Source organism: Callithrix jacchus, chromosome 1 (genome assembly GCF_049354715.1).
Source record: "Callithrix jacchus isolate 240 chromosome 1, calJac240_pri, whole genome shotgun sequence".
NCBI classification, from domain to species: Eukaryota; Metazoa; Chordata; class Mammalia; order Primates; family Cebidae; genus Callithrix; species Callithrix jacchus.
This window is the reverse complement of record NC_133502.1, coordinates 167921690-167928099: the sequence shown is the minus strand read 5'-3', so window position 1 is coordinate 167928099 and position 6410 is coordinate 167921690.

Below are 6410 nucleotides of genomic sequence, written 5' to 3'. Positions count from 1 at the left end.
ATTAATTATGCTGAGCATTGTATTTCCAGTACAAGAACTTCCAGAGATCTCTCTTTGCTTTGGCAGGATGACTGGCAGCTCTGGAGTTGGGTCCCTAAGTGATTAAGATGAGAAGAGATTCCTTTGCCCCACCCCTATGACTTAAGATAAGTAACACTGAATCTTAAGCCACTAAGACTCTGGCATTATTTGTTATTGCAGCATCACCTAGCCTAATCTGGCTGATATGCTCTTGTCATTACTTATTATTATCTATTAAAATGATTGTTTTTCCATAATATCTAGTATTTCTTTCTTCAGTCATTACAGAACCCTTAATTTTTAGCTAAGGAATGGTTACACAGAGTAAAGGGCACATTTTCCAGACCTCTGGCTGGTGGTATAACCATGCGACAAGCTCCAGCCAAGGAGATGCAAGCAGAAGTAAAATTTGGCACTTCTCACCATGACTCTGGTAAAGAAAGATATTCTCTTTCCTCCCTACTGGCTAGAAGGTAAACATAATGGTTACATCTTTAAGCAGGTAAGGGAAGCATCTTTGAGTTGATAAAGCAATGAGGAGGAACCAGCTTTCCTGATATTATGGAATCATTATACAAGCCCTGGATTTGTTATGTCTAGGCTTTTATATGATTAAAAACAAACTTTTTATCATGTATGAGCTAATGTTAAATGCAGTTGCTATTACCACCATCAAGTCCATTTGCTCACCGATATCCTATCTGAAGTCATCTCGCTTGTTTATTTACTTGATTAATGTCTATTCCCACTTCTCCAACACACTTGCACAAATGTAAGTTCTATGAGAACAGAAATTGTTTCTGTCTTGTTTACTGCAATATCCAGAGAGTTCAGTGCAGTGCTTGTCAGAAAGCAAAGTCTTAAATATATTCATCAAATAAGTGAGGGTAAATGATCTACAGTAATCATGGAATAAATCATTAACTGTTATTAGATCTCACTCTTAATATTTCATAACAGGTTTTTCTACTGTCCATCATAAAGGGTTGCTCATGTGACAATTCTGGAGACTTCTGATGTTTGTTTTGCTTGTAAAAACATTTCTCTTTCTCCTTCTTTGCCAAATTCCTTCAAGAAGGAGTGCTGGACTCATGTTAGGGATATATATCATGTGAATGCTAAAAGGAATATTGGCCAGGGGCAGTGTGGCTCCTGCTTGTAATCCCAGAATTTTAGGAGGCCAAGGTGGGCAGATCACAAGGTCAGGAGGTTGAGACTGTCCTAGCTAACACAGTGAACCCCCATCTCTACTAAAAATACCAAAAAATCAGCCAGGCACAGTGGCATTCACCTGTAGTCCCAACTATTCAGGAGGCTGAGGCAGGAGAATTACATGAACCCAGGAGGTGGAAGTTGTAGTGAGCTGAGATCATGCCACTGCACTAAAGCCTGGGTGACAGAGTGAGACTCTGCCTCACAAAAAAAAAAGGAACCTTTAGTGGTTCTTTGGTGTAACACCGTCATTTTACAGTGTGTGAACAAGCTCAGAAAGGAAGACTGGTTTGCTACGAGTCACACAGTTAATTGGTGAGAGAAGAGCTTAAAATCTAGAATGACTGCCCTTCTTTTAGTTTCCTTATTATCATGAGAATTTCCAGCTCCTTTTGGATACGGTATTGTCTGATCAGCCTCAATGGATAAAGGTAGACTGTGTTTTTCAATAGTTCCTATACTGGGACAGTTACTGTGCAACAATGTCCCCAATTTTATACCCTATGACTTGTCCCACCTCTGGAACCCAAAAAGGCCAAGTGATGAGGTTACTTAGAGGCAAGTTAGGTAGATTCCGTTTTCTATTAAGATGCAGAAAGAGAAAATGACATCCTGGTCACAGTTGGTCAACTTAGGAACATTGGGGAGAAACTTTTGGCACTCCCTAAGGAAATGATGCCCAGAGAGGAAGTGGGAAATTTTGGAAGGTCTAGAGTTCCACACACCGGGAAGTATTCTAGCAGAGTCTGAACATCAGATAATAGAGAGATGGGTGAGGAGACTTAGGGATCATGTGGATTTCCCTAAGATCTGGTGCCAACACTGAGAGAAACACAATACAATACCACAAATCTAATTCACAATAGAGCCAAGTACAATAAAATTAATTACGTGGTTTGAATATCCTTTCTTTTCCAGGTTTACTTGCTTTGAGTCCAGGAAAAGTGAAGGAGAAACTAGAGAGACAATGGCTGGCATAGAGCAGAGGCCCAGCCATGGTCCCTGAAATCAGTTAATCCGACCCCTCATTCAGCTTTTTGCAGTTTTCCCTGTGTCTCTAATCTCCACTGGTTTCTAACTGCTCTAGCAGTTATAGATTTGAAGGGATCTCCAGTATTCGTCCTGTCCAGCAGTTCCCAGATTTGATCAAAAAGATCTGTTTTAAGACACGCTTGTTGATCAAATACTCACAATTCAAGTTAACATATTGATGGTTCTGAGATGTCTCATGATAGAAAACAAAACAAAACTTGTTGAGTTCCTCAACCCTCTCTTTTCCCACTATACTTCATTATGGAACCCTTTTAAAATGTGTTTTGTAAACTACAAATATGTCAGCAAGCACTTTGGAAACACCAAATCTAGCCCAAATGCCTCATTTTGTGCATGTAAGAATTAGAAACTCAGAGAAGGGAAAACTGTCAAAATCAGAACAAGCACCCAAGGTACTCTAATCCTGAGTCCACTGCACTAAAGGCATCTTCCTTATGAATAAGACAGCACATTTCTAAAGCAGTTCTGAGTGGCCAGTGTTTCACTTCACAGCTCATCTGCCAGTGGATCATGTCACAGAAATATGTGAACAAGACAATATGTTGTGAAATGAATGGATTTACCAACCAGGGGACCAGACCCATGCCCTGCTCATTAGGAATAATTTTCATGCGGAACATCAGTGTGACAAGCCCAGCAAGGGATTTGTTTAGTTCATTTAGAGTAACGGAGACAAGAGATTAATCACTTGAACACTGATGTGCCTTGCCTCTGAGGCCCCACTGTGCACTGTGACCCATCTGAACCTGATTTGATGCAATCTTGTCTCCGATCTCAGTGAACTGACAGTGCTCTCACCTGTGTCTCAAACCTTTGGGGTCTGACCTGGGGCTTCCACTCACAAAGAGTATGGTCTTACCCACCACATAGACCAGAGGAGTGACTCAGAAGTCACTCACATCAGTCCCATTTGTCTTCAGTCCTTCCATACCTCATTTCTTGATTCCTCATATTCACTGGGTTTTGAATCACAACTGGCCTTCAGGTCAGGTTTCCTCTAGCTTACATGGGCGCCTTACCTGTGCCTGCTTCAGTGTATCACTTCTTCCCTCCAGTGCAGCAGAGGTAGCCTCTCACCTTGCCAGTGACCACTCCCTCTGCCTGTGCTCTGTACTCCCATTCCCTCCAGCCAGCTCTGTTTGTCATCCGACCTCTGTTCTTCATCATCAAAATCTCCTTCTCCATTTTGGTTTTCTCAGCAGTTGACAAATATGTCTTATTTTCCTTTTATATTGTATAAACAGAGAAGTTAATTGTTAATTAACTTGTCTAAGGTAACACAGCATATATATCCATAACAATTAGGCAGCAAATTATTTCCCTCCAGCTACTGACAAATTTTTCTGCTTTTCTTCACATCCATACTTCTCAAAAACATTGCTGGGCATGGAGTTTCTTTTTTTAAAATTTATTATACTTTAAGTTCTGGGATACATGTGCAGAACATCCAGGTTTGTTACATGGGTATATACATGCCATGGTGGTTTGCTGCATGCATCAACCTGTCATCAACATTAGGTATTTCTCCTAATGCTATCCCTCCCCTACACCCCACCCCCCAACTGGCCCCAGTGTGTGATATTCCCCTCCCTGTGTACATGTGTTCTCATTGTTCAACTCCCACTTACCAGTGAGAACATGGTCATAGAGTTTCTATTCCTCTCTACATCATTCAGTCTTCAACTCACTTCAAACAAATTTCTCCCTCATCACCCCATCCCACCCCAGCTATTTTCATGTTACCAAAGGGAAGCTACATTCTGAAGTATTCAGTTTATTTGATGTCTGTGCCACAAGGACAACATTAGCCATTATTGAAATCCTGTCTTGATTCTCCTCCCACTAGGCTGCTCACTTATTCCCAGTTTCTAATGTGAGTCCCTCCTTTTTGACCTAAAATATTGGATTGAAACATTTCCAGAGCTGGATAGTGGGTCTCCTTTTTTCCTGAGTTCTCTGTATGGCTCTATTGTGCTCTGCCCTTTTCACTGGCCACTTTCTCCTTGAGAAATGAAGAATCCCAACCATTTCCACTATGTTGACTATTCTCTGTATGCAATGGTTCCCAAATATACTCCTCAGCCTGAATTGTCTTCTGAGGTCTGAGCTCATGAACAGTCATTGACCTAACATTGCCACATGTCCCAATCTGAAATTTTCACTCTTTGCCCAGCCTCAGACACATTCCCTTCTATGTATTATACTCTGGTGTTTTCCATCTCTGTTAATTGCCTAATTTCTTACCCCAAAAACTTAGGGATCATTTTTGATCGCTTTCATTCTCTCTTTCTTCTGCTATCATAAACCATCAGTCTCCAAATCTTACTAAGTTTATGTCCCAAATGTTGGACAAATCTATCCACTTTTCACTTCTCACAGCCACCATAATAGTCAGAGGCAGCCATGCCTTCATATGGCGCCTCTCTTATCTGTTCCCAACACTGTAGGCAGCATGTTTTGTTTCCATTTTAAATCACAGATCTGATCATTTTGCTCCATCGCTTCAAATTTTCAGTGGCTTCCCTTTACTCCTAGTTTAAAAGTCACAATCCTTCTCTTAGCCTGCAAAGACTGCATACTCTGACCCTCTGGAGCCTCCCATCTCACTCCCTTCACTCTCCTCTTATTCTCCGTGCTCAGCTCACTCTGGCATTTTGAACGTTAATCTAACACAACATGCTCCTTCCCATCTTGGGATCTCTGCACCTTCTGGTCTCTTCTTCCCTTTTGGGAATGCCCGTGTCTTACCAGTGCCCCCCTAAGAGAACCCTCTCCTCACCTATTAGTTCAAACAAATCCTCCTTCCCACCAAGAACACTAAAAACTCACGTATGACTGCCTATGTTTCTTTTATTCCATTCATCAACATTTAAAAGATATAATTATTTGTGCAATTACTGACTTCATGTCTGCTTTCATGATTAGAGTGTGACCTCCATGAGGGCAGGCATCAAGTCTTGTGTGCCTTACCATTCTAGCACTAGCACCAGAGTCGGCATACAGCATAATCCCTCTGCAGTAAGTGTGCGTGGAATAAAAATAAATCAATCTAGCTAAGCTTCCTTGGAAAATGAAGAAGTTGTTTTCTCCATGATCTCTAGCAACCCACTCAGCTCTAGAGTATTTCAACCAAGGTACTGCATCTCTTTGGATGCCCACAGCCCTGCCTGAGAAATGAGAAAATAAAAATCTGCCTTGCTTATTTCACAGAGGGGGCCTGATGAGAGAGTGGGCCAAAAAGGGCTTGGTGAAGCTCTGTAAACATGTAACAAACTCTTTTGTTTGTTTTGTCCTTTTGAGACAGAGTCTTGCACTGTTGCTGAGCTCGAGTACAATGGTGCCATATCGGCTCACTGCAACCTCTGCCTCCTGGGTTCAAGCAATGCTCCTGCATCAGCCTCGTAAGTATCTGGGATTATAGGTGCCCCACCACCATGCCTGGCTAATTTTTTGCATTTTTAGTAGAAACGGGGTTTCACTATCTTGGCCAGGCTGGTCTTGAACTCCTGAACTTGTGATCTGCCCACCTCAGCCTACCAAAGTGCTGGGATGACAGACTACCACGCCTGCCAACAAACTCTTTTTAGTGCTTTTTGTTTCATACTGGCTCTGAAAGGAGAACAGTGGTCTACTTTCAGGATGTGAAATATTTTTTGGATTTGTAATACTGACACTTACCTCCATGGTCTTGGGAATGTGGGTCTCATTTTCTGGATCTGTTTCTCCAGGTACAAAATGAAGCAGTTAGGCCAGATATGCCTCTAAGAAAGGTGTATCATTTCCATATTATTTCTTGATCAACTCACCTACACCAAGGTATAAAAGGCTGAATCAAAATTATTTTTGGCAAATAATTTGCCTTTTCATAGAGAGTCAGTAGGAGAGGACAAAGCTTTTCCCCGAAGAAAGCCACATTCTGATGGCAACTCAGGCTTGGTGACACTAGGTGAGCCAGTCGTCAGGAACAAGCCCCAGACTTGGTTGTAGAAGTCTGAATGTCAAATCTGTGTTTGCTCCTTGTCAGATGTAGAATCAGGGGCTACTCCCTCACAGTCTTAGGGCCTCCATTTCCTTATCCAAAAGGAGGGATGATAAAGCTGACTGAGGTATAGGGAGGAACAAGT